We start from the raw sequence: 17359 nt of genomic DNA on the forward strand, positions 1-17359 counted from the left end.
GATAGTTTATTCAACCACTTTCCCTGTGTGATCATTTAGGTCATTTTAATACTTTCCAATTATAGACAATATTGTAAAATGTAATACTGTGCATATAAATTTTTGATTTTTTGAGGTGTAACTTTGGGGTAAGCTCCAAGAAGTGGTATTTCTGCATCAAAGCAGAAATGTGTAAGGGTTTTTTTGTTTTGTACTATTTTGCATTCCCATGAGGAATACATGAGAGTGTCTTAGGCCAACTTTTGAGGCAGATGCTTTTCTATCACCTGAAAAATGTAGTCTATTAGTTAAAGAAGGCCAATAAAGGAAGTTGGGATAGGAAGACCCCTTTTCATGGTCTCCACTGGGAATAAAGAGAAATGAATGGAATAGAGAAAAGCCTCAGAAACAGACCAAAGTGTTTGTTGAGTAAAACATAAATGTGACAAGTTTGAAACCTGTGTGGAAAAGATACATTTTCAACAAGTGTTATTGACTAAGTGGTTAATTGTTGGGAGAAAAATTTTTGCCAGATAGCAATTACAGAATGTGCTATTCAGATGAATCTGGATCAACCCCTGATGGAAATAACTAAAGAGCCTGGATAAAATGTGAAAAAAAAAAAAAATTTCCTAAAAGCACAGAAGACATGATGAGAGAGTAAAAAAATTTCTAGACTCAAACAGAAAGAAAATAAGAACTAAGATTAATCCCATTGACTCGGAAGTACCTTGGCCTTCAGAGCATTTTCTGATTCTTGAAAAGTAGCAGCTTAGTTTTGACAACTCATAGGGTGAGAGAAAGGGAAATTAAAACCTATAACTCATCCAAGAAAGGCATTCTCCCTACAATAAACTGGCACTCCAAAGGGCTACACCATCAAGGTAACGGCGAGCCAGAAATTAAAATAAACAAAACTAAAATAGACTTAAAGCTCAAATTCAAATTACTCCAAGTGGTTGAATACAGCCCTAGTCTGCCAGTGCCCCCAAGTGTCTGATAGAAGCAAATGTAAATCCTCTGGAAGAAGGATTTATTACAGGTCTCAGATTATTTCCACAAAGATTTTACAAGTATAATGTCCAACACATAATAAATAATAAAGAGGAAAATAAGGAAATGAAGCTCTGTGACTAAGAACCAATAGAAAAAACAAACAACAGAAACAGATGCACAAAGACTTCAGATATTAGAATTATCAGATACAATATAAAATAACAATGTTCACTACACTTAAATAAATTTTGAAAAGGCTTGAAAACATCAATAAAGAAGATAAAGTTATAATAAATGATATTTCAGATTCAAAAAAGAACCTAGAATTTCTATAATTTAAAAATATAAGCAGAATTAAAACTCAATAGGCACCTAAATCACTCCATATATAAAAATTAACTCAAGATGGATTATACAACTCAAAACCATAATGCTTTCAGAGGAATACATATGACAATCTTTGTGATTTGGTGGAACATAAAAGTTTTCTTAGGTCATAAGAAGAAAAAATATTTAACACCAAAAGAAACTTATATATAAAGGAAAGAAAAAAATAGAAACTGTAAATATGCCAGTAAATATAAAAGACCTCATTTTCAGTGCTCTTAAATTATAAAGTGAAAGCAAAAATAATAATTTATTATGACATTTCTAATAGGTAAAATTAAATGTATGAAAATAATAGAAGGGAAAATGGAAGTGTACTGTTTTCAGTTTCTTATGTGAAAAGTGAAGTGGTATAGTATTATTTGAAAGAATAATGTAAAAGATAAAGATGCATGTTGTAATTCATAAATAACCACTTCAAAATAAAATGAAGAGGCAGAGATAATAAGCCAAAGGTATGGATAAAACAGAACAGTGAAAATGCAAAAGAAGACAGGAAAAGAGTAAAAAAGGCAAAGAACAGATAAAGCAAAAAAAATAAATAATATCATTGTGTTGACAACATTAAATGTAAATGATCTAAGCACTGCAATTAAAAGGCAGAAAATGTCATACTGGATAGAAAGCAAGAGCCAATTACATACTGCCTGTAAAAGAAAACACTTATATGTAAAGATACAGATAAATTAAAAAAAACAAACTTGCAGTCACTAATCATGAGAAGGATGGAGAAGCAGTACTAATATCAGAAAAATACATCACAGAACAAAGAATATTAGCAAAGATAGAGGGACATTTCAAAATGATAAAAGGAACAAGTTATCAAACGTATGTTCAGATCTCAGATGTGTATGTACAGAGTAATAAGCTTAAAATATATAATATATTTTTATATATTTTATATTTGTATAAAATACATAACGCCAAAACTGACAGATATAGAAAGATAAATAGATAAAAACACATGAAAGTTGAAAATGTAATACTCCTATCTCAGTAATTGATAGATTAAACAGAGATAAAACCAGTAGGAATATAGTGGAGCTGAACATCACTATCAAACAGCTTGACCTAATTGGTATTTAGAAACACTGTATCAACCAAAGGCAAAATAGACATTCTTTTCCAGTATACAAGAAATGCTCATTAAGATACATGATATGCTAAAAAATTTTAGTGTATTAATGCATAATAGAAGCTTCTATATGTTTAAGTAGACTGAAAACATGCATAGTATGTTAGCTAACACTATAGTGGTAATTGCTTTGCAATATGTTTATTGCATTAACATGTTGTACACCTTAAGCTTATACAGTGTTATACATCAATTTATACCTCAATAAAAGTTTTTAAAAGCATACACAATATATTCTCTAACAGTAATGAGATTAAATTAGAAACTCGTAACAGAAATATCTTGAAAATTCCAAATTTTTGGAAATAAACAACACACAAATAACTCATGATCAAAGATAAACCACAAGTGAAATTAAAATATATTTAAACTAAAATTTTAAAATATACATAAAACAGACATGATTTAAATGGTGCAGCTAAAGCAGTGCTTAGAAAGAGAGAAGTAACTTTAAAAGCTCATGCCAGAAAATAAAAAAGTTTTAGTATTGATCATCTAAGCTTTTATCCTAAGAAATTAGAGTCAATTAAATCAAGAGTAAATTAGTAGGAAAGAAATAGTAATAAGAGCAGATATCAGTGAAGAAATAAAAGGTTCAAACAATAAAATTAATGAAACAAAAGCTAGTATTTTAAAAAGACCAACAAAATTTATAAGCAATTACTTAGGCTGAGTGAGAAAATAAGAGAAATCACAAGATAAATTAAAATTACCAAAATCAGAAATAAAAGAAAGACAATCACTACAGATCCTATAGTTTAAAATCATAAGGGAATATTATGAACAATCTTAGGAGAATAAATTTGATAATTAGATACAATTAATGAACTCCATGAAAGATACAAATTACTAAATCTAATTCATTAAGAAATAGAAATTTTAAATAGCTCTATATTTGTTAAAGATATTAAAAAATAATTTTATAATTTTCAACAAAAACTCTGGGCCAGATAGCTTCACTGGTAAATTCTGTCAAACATTCACAAAAAAATAATATAATTGTAGACAAATTTATTGAAGAAACAAAAAGGACCACATCCTAAACCTTTCCCTGACACTGAGGCAAAACAACATCTTTAAAGTTCTGAAAGGAAAAAATGTATCAACTCAGAGCTTTATATCTGCCAAAATATTCCTCAGAACTAAGGCAAGATAAGGCAGTCCCTCCGCTATCTGGGAGAAGGCAATGGCAACCCACTCCAGTGTTCTTGCCTGGAGAATCCCAGGGATGGGGGAGCCTGGTCAGCTGCCCTCTATGGGGTCACACAGAGTCAGACATGACTGAAGCAACTTAGCGACAGCAAGGGAAAACTAAAATAATTTGTTACCAACAGCCCTGCAATATATATTTTAAAAAATGCTAAAAGAAGTCCTCAAGGCCGAAGCAAATGGTGATAGAAGGAAATTTTTATTTCAGATCAAATATCAAACATCAGAAATGATAAATATCTGAATAAATATGGGTCTATTTTCTCCCTCTGAGTGTTGTAAAACACATATGACTTTTTAAAGCAAAATTATGATGTTCTCCTGCATTACTTTCAATGTATATCAATATAGTCTGTATGTAATAGTCACTCAGTTGTGTCCAACTCTGTGACCCTGTGGATTATAGTCCACTAGGCTCCTCTGTCCATGGAATTCTCCAGGCAAGAATATTGAAGTGGGTTGCTATTCACTTCTCCAGGGGATCTTCCTGACACAGGGATCAAACCTGGGTCTCCTGCACTGGCAGGCAGATTCTTTACTGTCTGAGCCACCAGGGGAACCCATATCAGTATAATGATTATCTATAACATAAGGATGGCAAGAGGAGAGTAAGCAGTCTATATTGTTAAAAGGCTTTAATATTTTGCATGAAATTGTTAGTATAATATTAGTTTTAGATAGACTGTGAAAGGTGATAGATATAGAGAGTAATTTCGAGATCAATTTCTTAAAAAAATGCAAAAAGATATCTTAAAAACCAGTAGACAAAATGGAATACTGAAAAAAATAGTGAAATAATCCAAAATCAGGCAAGAATGGAGGAAGAGTGAGAGAAAATAACAGGGGAAAAAAAAAACCCAGAAAACAATAAGCTGGCGTACTAAATCCATCTCTATCAATAATGGTATTAAATGTTAATTGGACCCTAAACATTCCCAGTTAAAAGAAAGACATTGTCATATTGGACAAAAAAAAATTATATCCTGCCTGTAATAAGTGAACTACTGATTATTGCAATATATATGTATATATATACATATAAAACATATAAAAGCACTTTGCTGAGTGATAAAAGTCAAAAACGTATGATTATATGTCATTTATATAAAATTTTATACTAGACAAAACTAAAAAGACAGAAAGCATGTCAGTGGTTGCCTGGGACCAGGAACTAAGAGGTGGTGAAACTTTATGTGTGATAGAAATATATTTTTTTGATTTGGGTGATGACTAAAAGGCATATGCATTTGTCAGGCTCATTCAACCTGTAAACTTAAGATGATGAATTTTATTTTATATAAATTATCTTCAATAAAGTTGAATCAAAACATTAAAACATAAGTTAGAATTTAGTTACAAACCTTTAAGTTTTTTATATGTATATGTTTATGTATATTTTAATTTCAGAAGAAACACATTAGTTTAATTTTACTCCCCCTTCTGCTTTGTGCTACACAAAATTATTTTGAACTCAGTAGTCTAGTCCTTGGGAAAATAATACTTCACACTGTTTGGAAAACATAGCTCATCAGAGGGGGGAAAACTTATGCCATGGCTTCAGATTTGGATTTAATTCCCATCTGATATTTATTAGATAATTCAAGATAAATCCCTTGCTCTTGTGGAGTTACTCTCCCCTGACATGTAAAATGGTCCTGCTGGGCTGCCAGAGTAAACAAGAGAGGGTGTGTAAAGTACCTGGTCCAGATAGGAAACCTGAAAGAAACGGTTGCCCCCTTTTTTAGAAGAACTACAGGTTCTAGATTTTTAAAAACAAGCCTAATTCCAAATGTTTCATTGAATTTATAATCTCATGTATACTTTTCATACTATGCATTCTGGAGTGTTTGTTTAAAAAAATAGATGACTATATTTTTGAAGCAAAAACAGATAGAGTTTACTTTCACTAAAAATAAAAGACTTGGTCAACAATCTATTGACTACCGATTATGGGTCAGGCACTTTTCTAGCCTATGGGGTTACTGTTGGAAGGAGTGATGTGTGTGTATGTGTGTGTGTGTGTGTGTGTGTGCACGCGTGCACGCATGTGCGCCCGCGCGCTCCATGCTCAGTCATATCTGACTCTTTGCTGCCCCTGTGCCGTAGCGCACCAGGCTCCTCTGTCCATGGAATTTTCCAGGCAAGAATACTGGATCTGGTTGCCATTTCCTTCTCCAGGGGATCTTTCCCACCCAGGGATCAAAGCCGTGTCTCTTGTGTCTTCTACCCTGGCAGGTGAATTCTTTACCACTAGCGCCACCTGGGAAGCCTATATATATGCACATACACACACACAATTATTGTATGAGTAATACAATACACAACACACCCAAATGTAATATAGTGAACTTGTACAGATTTTGAAACATCTTGGAGTATCCCACACAGTGATAAGACTGTAAGATTCTGGTTCAGTTCTGTCAAAACTGATGTCATACTGGGCAAGTAAACTACATTAATTTCCTCATCTGTAGAACAAGAGATTTGAACTATGTCTCCTTTCAACTCTAAGACACATGTATAGAAAAATATCTGAAGTTTTTTTCTGATTTTCAAAATCACTCATTTATATGTTGTTTTTCCCACTCACTCTAGGTGTACATTATTCATCAGTTATAAGTCTATAGATAAAGAAGTTTGGTTTCTGAATTATCTTAAACAAAAACAAAATTTTCATTCATTCCGTCATTAAGTATCTTATGAGCACCCTCTATGCATAAACAGCCATGCCAGATTCTAAGTATCAAGTAATGATCAAAACAATCTTGGTCCCTAACCTCATAGGACATAATAGGTGTAAAGGATAAGGAAGAGGTTCTCTGATTTAGGAAGAAGATAAATTCAATTTTGATAGGTTAACTGAGAGGTTAAGTTAGGATGATGTATGTTCCAGTGGAGCTGGCAGGTGAGACAAATTAGGGAGATATTACCAGGGATATAGTGTTTAAAACCACAAGACTGGATGTAATTAACTTGAGACAGTGTGTATACTGAGAAGAAAAGAAATCACAGGTTTACATTTTCAGGAATGTTAATTTTAGAGATTAGGCATAGGAAGAGTTGCTAACAAAGAAGACTAAGAAGAGATAGAAGAGTTAGAATGAAAGCCACAGTATAGTATATCCCAAAGAGGGGATTGTTAACTGTATCAAATATAAATTAAGTGAAAGAAAGATCCGTTGGATTTGGAAAAACTAATGTTACTGCTATACTTGGCATACATAGTTTCAGTGGGCTGGCTGAAACAAGATTGCAATGTGCTGAGAAGGAACTGAGGGTGCAAAGTCAACCCTGGACAAGATTAAGAGAGGAAAAACTCTAGTAGTTGGAAGGAAATACAGGCATGCCAGTTATTGCTGTTTGCTTGCTCCTTAGTGTGACTGTTTTAATTTTATTTTTTAGAATGAGTAATACCCGGGCTGAAGGGAAGTTGAAGATGCAAGAGACAGAAGAGAACTAATGAATGAGACTCCTTGGATGGTGAAGAGTGATGAGATCCACAGGAGAATGGGAGAGGTGGTCTTCAACAATTTTCAAAGACTGGAAGCAGTGGCAGGATGAAGATGCAGAATGGTTTGTAGAAGGATGAAGGGAAAAGAGGCAGCATGGTGGAACATTTAGGAGCCAGACTGTAAAGACGGGCTCAAATCCAGCTTCTTCCACTTGCTGAGTTTGATTAAATGCTGCTCTCTGAACTTCAATTTCTTCATCAGTGACATGGAAGCAAAGTGTTACCTATAACATAGATTCGTGAATTTTTAAATGAGTTAACACTTTATAAGAGCACTTAAAAATATCTGGCGCCTACCAAGTGCTGTATGGGAGGTTGTTGTCGTTCAGTTGCTCAGTGTATCCGACTCTGTGACCCCATGGACTAAAGCATGCCAGGCTTCCCTGCCCTTGACCATCTCCCAGAGTTCGCTCAAACTCATGTCCATTGAGTTGGTGATGCTATGTTTATGTTATTGTGAGAGGATAAAGAAGGTCCTGTGTGATGGTTTCTACTTTATCCAAGAACTGGGATGAAGATGAAAAAGCTGTTAACCTTTCCAGAATGCAGAATCATGTAAACAATGAGAGCACCTTTTTGTTGTTAAATTGCTCATGATGTAAAGACTGTAATACCCACTGTGCATGATGGTGGGGTGAATCAGGCCTACACCTCCACATCTGGTGAAAGCATAAAGTGTACATCCTCTTTAGGAGGCAATTCAGTTCTATGAATCACAAGATTTTATTATGCCAATAACACAGAGGTCCTCGGAGGAGGGGTGTGTGCTGTACAGAGCAGGTGGAAAGCCCTGCCACTGAGAAAGCCAGCTACTTACATTTGACTCCATCCCCAGTCCCCTAACTGGTGAAACTCCGAGTCTTCCCTGTGGCTCCTGTTAATTCCCAGGTTTATGCTCTGCGTGTAATTGGCCTCGGGCTACCGTGTTTGTATGCTGTCTTTGTTTCTCTTTCCAACAATTCGGCTTCTTCACAAGTCTCCGAAAGAAATCCACACAGAAGGAGGGGGTCTTGGAGCCCACCGTCTTATATTTTATTTCTCTCTCATATTCTCTGTCCCCACCCCCAACCACTCCACCAAGTCTCCATCCTGCCATTGCCGCTGGGGATTCAAAATTCTCTATTGTGCAGAGCACTTCAACTCTTCCAAATTTCTAATTCCAAAATTGCACAGTAAGCCCTTCAAAACATCCTGGAGACTATTGTAAGACCAACTGTGTTCCTACAAGGGTCATCAATGACAAAATTTTACTACTGCTTCAGCTAATCCATGTCCAGAGCTGCTGCTGCTGCTGCTAAGTCACTTCAGTCGTGTCCGACTCTGTGCGACCCCATAGACGGCAGCCCACCAGGCTCCGCTGTCCCTGGGATTCTCCAGGCAAGAACACTGGAGTGGGTTGCCATTTCCTTCTCCAATGCATGAGAGTGCAAAGTGAAAAGTGAAAGTGAATTTGCTCAGTCGTGTCCGACTCTGTGCGACCCCATGGACTGCAGCCCACCAGGCTCCTCTGTCCATGGGATTTTCCAGGCAAGAGTACTGGAGTGGGGTGGCATTGCCTTCTCCACGTCCAGAGCTAAGAATAATCAAATAACCACCAAAGCATAAACAGCTTAAATATTCAACTAAAAGGGTTAAAAATCATAATATATATCATGTGATGGAATGTCACTCAACCATTAGAATAGAGTGTGACAAGCACTTAATACGGGGGAAATTTTTGCAATATATTTTTTAACATACACTGAAGTACAAAAAATAAAACAACCAAAAAGGGGTAGGTCCTAACCTCCCTTCTCATCAACACTTTAGTAAGGAATAATGCTTGTATGAGGGTATAACATTTAAACAATGCTGAAAGTTCCAAAACGCAAAGCAAAAGCCCTCATTTCCGTCTTTCCCCTACCATCCTCTCCAAGTGAACAATTGCTTATTATACTTCCTAATTTTAAAAAGCATAAATCTACATAAATTCACATCTCTCTTTATTTTAATTTTACACAAAAGAGGGCATACAATTTACATAGTTTTATACCTTTTTAATGTTTATGATACATTTTAGAGATCTTTCAATAGCAGCAAATATGTATATATATGGATACCCATTAATATAGCTTTAATAATATTTCACATTATTCCACTGTACCAATATACTCTAGCTAGTATCCTATTTGTGAAAACTCTGGTTGCCATACTTTCTTCCAAAAGATTGCTCCAATTTATACAGTTTTCCCATTCATTGTATCTGTACTAAGTATCATTAAAATTTATGATATATATTTAAAAGAAAAAAAAGCCCAGTATAAAAATGTCAGTAAAGTCATTCAGCTACCCATGAATGAGAGCATACTATGTGAATCTGAAAATTATTGCATGGTATTATACAACAATTACAGGGATTAGTAAAATATAGTCCTTAATCTCTGTCCTCAATCTAATAATCTAGGGTGGAGGGGGAGAGAAAGATGTAAGTAAGTAACAACAATACAGATGTTGTTGTTTACATCTTTCTTTACAACAAGTAAGATGTTGTAAGTAACAACAATACAGAAGAGAATAGAAAAGAGAAAAAGCACAAAGAGAGAAATAATTGCCATACTAAAATTAAAACAAAAAGCAGAGCATGGAGGAAGAAATGATTTATTTCCACTGGAATTATAGACACCTTCACAGTACAGGTACATTTTATGTGGTCATTCTTAGAAACCATAACAGCGTCCATTTGCTGATGGTACCAGGCACTATGTTGATTTACCTTAAGTGCACTTTCTAATTTAATCTCTATAACAATATGAGGTAGGTAAGATCTTCACAGGCATTTTACAGGTAACAAATCAGAATCTGAGCAAAATTAATCACAACGTCACTCATCTGTTACCATACACCTTCCCTGTACATCTCATTTCATTTCATCCTCATAATGTTCCTATGAAATAAGAACTATTATTACCCCTGTTACAGGTGATAAAAATAAGGCACAGAGGGCTTAAGCTATTTAAGGTCACAGAAGGTCACAGTGACAGGTAAGTGTCAGAGCAAGGTCACAAACCAAGGCAATCTTAGAGCCCAAGTCCGTCCTTGATTTGTTGTGGGAGGAAATAGGGTGAGGAAGGGGCATGGTAATAGAAGAGAGCTGCATGATTTTTGTGAGGGATGGGTTGGCTCAGCCATACTTTGGAAGCACAGTGACCAGCAAAGGAGCCATTTGCTGGAGACTGGATAAGGCCAATGGGAGTGAGGGAGTTAAGCTCGTGGAAATTAGATACAGAGCAGAGGAAGAACAGAGAAGACTTTGATGACTAATCAAATGCCTCAATCACAGCCCTCTCAGCCTTCACCTCTCTAAACTAAGCGTTGTACTCCTTTTAGTCAATGCTCACAGGCTTGATTATTTTAGAGGCCTGTTTCGAGATGCTTCTGTTAGAACTGAGATCCATCTTGTACAACGTGGGCTTGAGAAAGGATGATGCTAATGAGCTTTGTGATTGGAATAGTACTTCTCCCTCCCTCGCTCAAGAAGGCAGCAATCATGAGGTTAGGATAGTGGTTATTAATCAGGTTGCAAGAGAAAAGATATCCTACCCTCCAGTAGTTGCTAAGATGAATGAAGAGATATATCCAATTGCCAGTTTCCTCTTATCCTAACATTTCTTTCTGTAGCATTGGACACTGTTGATTACCCCCTCCTTGAAGTCCTCTCTGCCATTAACTTCTGCATTATTACTCTTACTGATTTTTCTCCTACCTCTCTGACTTGCCTTCCCATTTCCCTTGAATAGTACTATCTGCTCCTTTGCCTCTTAAAGGACCATGTTCCTCAAGGTTTGCTCAAGGTTTTCTCCTTCTGTTGCTACTTAAAATCTCAAATAAATTTACTTAGAATTTTTCAACTGTCAGTTCATAGAAAGCAAAGGTCTTGGACCTCTTTGTTTCACTGCTTTTATTCAGAGAACCTCATGTTCATAACTAGGACTCTAACTCATTTCTGAGAAGGTCACGTGGGTCAACTTTATATCTCCTATTTTCAGCAGCCTTGATGATTGGTCCTGATTCAGCTCTGACCTGGACTCTGCTCCTTGACTACATTCATGCTACACCTATGACTGCCCTGCTTCCAGCTACTATGTACAAACACTTTACTTGTTATCAGCTGTCTAGTTATCAGTAATCTACATCAGTAGTTCCCAGATTTAAAGCACATCAAATCACCTGGGAATCTTAAAAAATCTTGACACCTGTTTCCTGCCCCAAACATGTTGACTTAATTGGTATGAGGGAGGGATTTTAAAAAGCTCACCACATTGTTCAAATGTGCAGTAAATTTGGAAACTACAGCCTATGTGGTAGTTCTTACATCCAGTTGCTTGTGGGAATCACTTGGGGAGCTTCTTTTAAAAAATACAGATTTGGGGATTCTACCTTAGACCTCAGCCACAGGAACCTAGGAATCTACCTTTTATGTCTCCATTTGAATGGAATGTTGAGATTGATTCCTGTCATGTGTGCAACTTGAAGTGGGACTTTATGGCCAGATTACCACTGCCTTCATTCCAGTTTTTTTTTTTTTTTTTTTTAATGCCTCCACAATATAACGTCTATCTGTATCTGAAGGGAAGCCAGTCTAGCTTTTTTTCCTGCCCACCTTCTGTGAGTCAGACTTGTGTGTATAAGATCCCAAAGATATTTGGCTGTCATGCCACATGCACTTCAAACTCAACATGGCCAAAACTGAACTCATCAATTTTAATTTTTTGTCTCATCCAGGTGAGCTTCACCCGTACCAGCACCAGTGTACTTGTCCCAAGCCTAGTCACCCTGTTTGTCTCTTAACCATAGCCAATAGCAACCACGTCAGCTACACTATCGGAGAAGGCAGTGGCACCCCACTCCAGTACTCTTGCCTGGCAAATCCCATGGACCAAGGAGCCTGGTGCGCTGCAGTCCATGGGGTCGCTAGGAGTTGGACACGACTGAGCGACTTCACTTTCACTTTGCACTTTCATGCATTGGAGAAGGAAATGGCACCCACTCCAGTGTTCTTGCCTGGAGAATCCCAGGGATGGCGGAGGCTGGTGGGCTGCCGTCTATGGGGTCACACAGAGGGTCGCAGCTGCTGCTGAGTCGCTTAAGTCGTGTTCGACTCTTAGCGACCCCATGGAGCAGCTACCCTAAATTCTATCCTGTTGGTTCTGTTTTGCAGATGACAGCCTTAGTTCAAATCTGTATTCTCTCTCTACCAGAGTACTTTTTAATAACCTAACTGGTCTTCCTGCCACTAATTTCCGGACTGCTAATCTCAGCTTTCTTCCAGTTCTTTGTGTGTTAGCTCAGTCATGTCCAACTTTTTGCCACCCCATGGACTGTAGCCCACCAGGCCCCTCTGTCCATGGGATTTTCCAGGCAAGAATACTGGAATGGGTTGCCATTTCCTTCTCCAATTTTTTACTGCTACTTGAATGAACTTTTCTAAAGTGCAAATCCGATCTTACCACCACTATGCTTGAAATCTTCTAATGGTTCTAGCTTCCCATTAGGATACAATTCAAACTTTCAAGCTTACAAAGTCTCATGAGTTTTGCCTCCAGTCTCATTCCTTGGGACAAAGTTTCCCTTTTATGTAAGTCACCTGAGCCCCACTCCAGACATACTGAGATTCCTGGGAGGAAGAGACTAGATACCTAATATTTAACAAGCCCTAGGTGATTCTGCTGATCGGGCAAGATTGAAAAGCAGAGCACACACATACACACGTAACACTTCAGAAAGCCAACTTGCATGAGGCTTCTGGAATGTTCTATACTGTGTCACATCTTTACTGTCATTTGCCTGTGCCCTTCCACCTGGCTCCCTTCTACTTTTTCCCTCAAGGTCCCCTCAGGAGTTGGAGTTTCCTGACTTCCTGGACTTCTCTTTGGTGTTTCTGTAACATCCCGTGCCCTTCCTTATTCCACTATTTGTGTGCATGCATGCTAACTCCTTCAGTCGTGTCTGACTTTTTGTGACCCTATGGGCTGCAGCTTGCTGGGCTTCCCTCTCCATAGGATTCTCCAGGCAAGAATACTGGAGTGGGTTGCCATGCCCTCCTCCAGGGGATCTTCCTCACCCAGGGATTGAACCCATGTCCCTTGTCTCCTGTATTGGCAGGTGGGTTCTTTACCACTAGCACCACCTGGGAAGCCCCATTCCACTGTTTACCACTTCATTATTTTCTTATCTAGCTTCCCCATTAGAATTTGAATTCCTTGATGGTAAACATACTGTCTTGCTTTTCTTTTTTTTTTTAATCCCCAGATTTCAGCACAATGTTGAACATAATGAATGATCGTTGAATGAATTACTAGAAGATGAAAGCGGAGGAGTCCATTGTTAAGTAAACAGGGTTGGCAAAAGCCCGGGCAGGATTAGCAATACAGACAAGTATCTGGATTTGAATTTAAGTCTGAAGGTCCTATACCAATAATTTAAAATATAAGTATGTAGAATCATGGTGTAAGTACAGCATACATCAAAATTTTTAATGCAGGTGATAGACACAGACGCAGGCTGATTGGAATAGAGAAGGAATTTATTGAAAGGTTGTTGGAAAGCCCACAGAATTTCCAGGAAGACTAAAATGCCAGGCTTTGAAAACAGACAGGAACAAAGGACGGCTGAGCAGCTAGAATCACGGCCACGGCTAAACAATGGAGGCTGCAGCCCACCCACCTGTCTCCACCAGCGCGGGGCACGCTGCTGCAGTTGGTGCTGCTTCTAGTGAAGTTGCTGTGGCTGCTGTTGCTAAAATGATTTCTCCACTGACTACTTCGTTGCCTTATTCACCCCACTGGAATTGCTATGCTACGCTATGCTCAGATGCTCAGTCATGTCTGTCTCTCTGTGACCCCTTGGACTGTAGCTTGCCAGGCTCCTCTCTCCATGGGATTTTCCAGGCAAGAATACTGGAGTGGGTTGCCATTTCCTTCTCCAAGGGATCTTCCCCACCCAGGGATCAAACCTGGGTCTTCTGCGTTGCAGGTGGATTCTTTACCAACTGAGCAATCAGAGAAGCCCACTGAAATCTCAGACTGGTTCAAATGACTGGACAAGTGTACATCTGGGTGTGTGTGAGATGGAGTTTCTGTGAGAGCAAGCTTCTGAAATTCTCAGCATCCATGTCCCATGGAGCAGATGTCCATAGCTTGGAGAACTTCCCAAATAAAGGCTGGAGTTCAGGTCCTGGATAGCCAATTTAAAATAAAAGTTTCCAATTTTATGTAGTGTTACAAAATGGTAAAATTAATTAAAATCTTAGGGTTCCCTTAATTTCTGAGTAAAATAACATTCACTACATCTTATGCTATCAGACTTGCAGAAATCTTTAGGCAGAAAAAACTGCAGCCTACTTCCTCTAGGATACTTGGAGCATGGATAGGTATCCAGAGGAGAAAGTTAGGTTCCAAATAAGGAGGACAGAGAGGGTAGGGGATGAGCTCAAAATTGGGACTGCAAGGCCAAGAGTTTATAGTTGGCGAGATCAAATTGAAGCAAGAGTGTGAAAACAAACATAAGTTCTGGATGATTGCCTATATAAGGGGAAGTATTCAAGGTTAATGGTTCACTTCAACATGTATTTCTTTTTTATTTAAAGAAAAATGTTCTTTGTAAAAAGATTAGATGCTTTAAAAATTTTCAGCAATATTGAAAAATGCAAAGGAAAATGTTGGAACAATCACTTCATATCCAACCCCCTAGAAATAACCATTAACACTACGGCAACATCATTCCAACCATCATTCCACACTTGGTAGATGTGCAGAAAATATATACACATGTATACAGATAAAAGCATCTGGGCTGCCACACTGCACCACTCAAGTGGTCATCATTCATCCAGAATGTATGTGATAAGGATAGTCGATTGGATGGATGGATGAACTTTTGTTACATGATCTCATTTCAAAAATAAAAGTAGCAGCTTTAATTTTCATTGAGAGAAAAAAATTAAAGGAATTGGTGGACTTCAAATAAACTTTTTTATCACAAAATACATTATTTCCTTTTTATAAAAAGTTAAAAATGAATTTGTTAAAAATAAGAGGTTGAAATTGTTTTTTTTTTTGGTGTGTTTCAGTTAAATGCTTTGGTTTTAGACAGTGTCAATTGGCTCACTGCTTGCTATGAAAGATGAGAACTGCAGCCCTCTTAAGCTTGTTGTCTCATACCCTTCACGATTTTGCCATATTTGTGAGTTGTTTTTTTATACTGTCAAGATTTATTACAGTTGTATTCTGTATTTTCCAGTATTTTATTTGGAAATGGATTAATTGCTCACATTTTTTTTTTTTTTTTTGGCCACCATTTACCCATTTCCCAGTTTTTACTTTTGATTCATTTCTTAATCAGCTGAGTTTTTGTCATCAGATATATTTTACAAGAAAAGCTCGGTGTGTTATATTCCCTGAGGTCTTTCTTTTTAAAGTATGTTTGTTTTTACTTACATGACACCATGCCTGGGAAAATATTCTTTGGTCCTACTTACTTTACTTCAGAACTCTGTTTCACATTTCCTCATCAGTTCTCTGGCACTGAATACTGCTGTGGAGAAGAGTGTGATGCCAACCTTTCTCTTTTTTTTTCTTTTGTACATGATTTGGTCTTTTGCCTTTGAAAATATTTCAAGCTCAACAAGTGAATTGGAAGTTTCCTGGGGCTGAGACTTCCTTATCTAATTATTCTCATCAGAATTTGAGGTGTGATTATCACTCTCCTGTCTTTGGCAGTCCTGAGAAATAGTCTTCTAGCAAGTCTGTAGAGCCAGGGAGTATGAATGCATCAAGAAAAATCCCAGATGGTATCTCTGATTCTCATTTTGTCTTCTAGATCCATTGCCTTTGGTTTTTGTTCCTTTTAGTGTTCAAGCGAGTCCTGTAGATTTTCTTGGGTAGCTTGGAGTGATTTCAGAAACTCAGTAGTTGCTGGAAAGGTAGCAAGGTAAAGAAGTAATAGAGGTAGAAATTATTGAGGGTGTTCTTGGTGGAGAGTTGTAATGAATTCTGAATATAGGAAGTGTGGTAGGTAGACCAGATATACTGTTAGGAAGATGAATTTTGTAAGATTCCTTCTGCCTGGCCAATGGTCTATGATTGGCTGTAGATAGATAGATACAAATGGATGGAAGGCTCTGAATAGAATTCTGTTTCTGGAATAGGTAGATGAAGTAGTTGACAGTCCACCAAGCTAAAATATTTCTGTACTGTCCTCTCATACAAAGATAATGCATGTCATTTTGGTGAGGACGTGTACTTCCACCAAGATAATTTCGTACCTTAGTAAGGAAAAGGGGAGCAGCCAATGATAAAACACAGGATAATATTATCCCAGAGGTGCCTGGGCAGGGAAGGGTCAGAGGACTTGAAACATTATTCTGGACCATTAAATCTATCCTGCCTATATGTATGTGACATAGTTGTTTGTATTTTAGATGTCAATATGCCAAAGACCAGGCTTCCTTGGTGGCTCAGACAGTAAAGAATCTGCCTGCAATGCTGGAGACCTGGGTTTGATCCCTGGGTTATGAAGATCCCCTGGAGGACAGCATGGCAACCCACTCCAGTATTCTTGCCTGAAGAATCCCGTGGACAGAGGAGCCTGGCGGGCTACAGTGCATGGCGTCACAAAGAATCGGACATGACTGAACGACTAAGCACAGCACAGCATGTGCCAAAGACAGAGTTATCAGAAATTCCAGAGATTACTTTTAAATGTTTTTAGTGGGTCTCACTGACCCCAGATGTAGAAGCACAGAAATTGTGGTTATGCATTTCATGCCAAGACATATATCTAATTGGTTTGGTTAAGAAGTCTATCTCCTATCACTGAACCACACTACTGGGAACTCTGCATATTGACCAAGCGCTGGGCCTCTAGGCATTGGTTGGCTTCTCTTGGATTGCTTTCCTTAACTGTGAGTGAGGCTGAATGATCAGAGAGTTTTTTATACAGGAATATTCCTTGTGATGGGCTAGTATGGTGCCTATAGAGCCGTGTGTACATGTGGTTGAGCTCCTGTCTCTTGTTAGTGATGTGTATGTACATGTGTGTTCAGTCGCATCCAACTCTTTGTGATCCCGTGGACTGTAGCCCTCCAGGCTCCTCTGCCCATGGGA

At 37.7% G+C, this 17359-nt stretch overlaps 1 long non-coding RNA gene across 1 annotated transcript in view; it reads left to right on the forward strand.

Annotated features, from left to right (window-relative positions):
• Positions 1-14466, forward strand: part of LOC104969589 (uncharacterized) — a 60927-nt gene extending 46461 nt beyond the window's left edge. The window contains exon 3 of the long non-coding RNA XR_808855.4: positions 7109-14466. This is a non-coding gene — a long non-coding RNA (uncharacterized lncRNA). The remainder of the gene's footprint in view (positions 1-7108) is intronic.
• The last annotated feature ends 2893 nt before the right edge of the window (positions 14467-17359 follow it).

This window comes from Bos taurus, chromosome 9 (assembly GCF_002263795.3).
Source record: "Bos taurus isolate L1 Dominette 01449 registration number 42190680 breed Hereford chromosome 9, ARS-UCD2.0, whole genome shotgun sequence".
Taxonomy (NCBI): Eukaryota; Metazoa; Chordata; class Mammalia; order Artiodactyla; family Bovidae; genus Bos; species Bos taurus.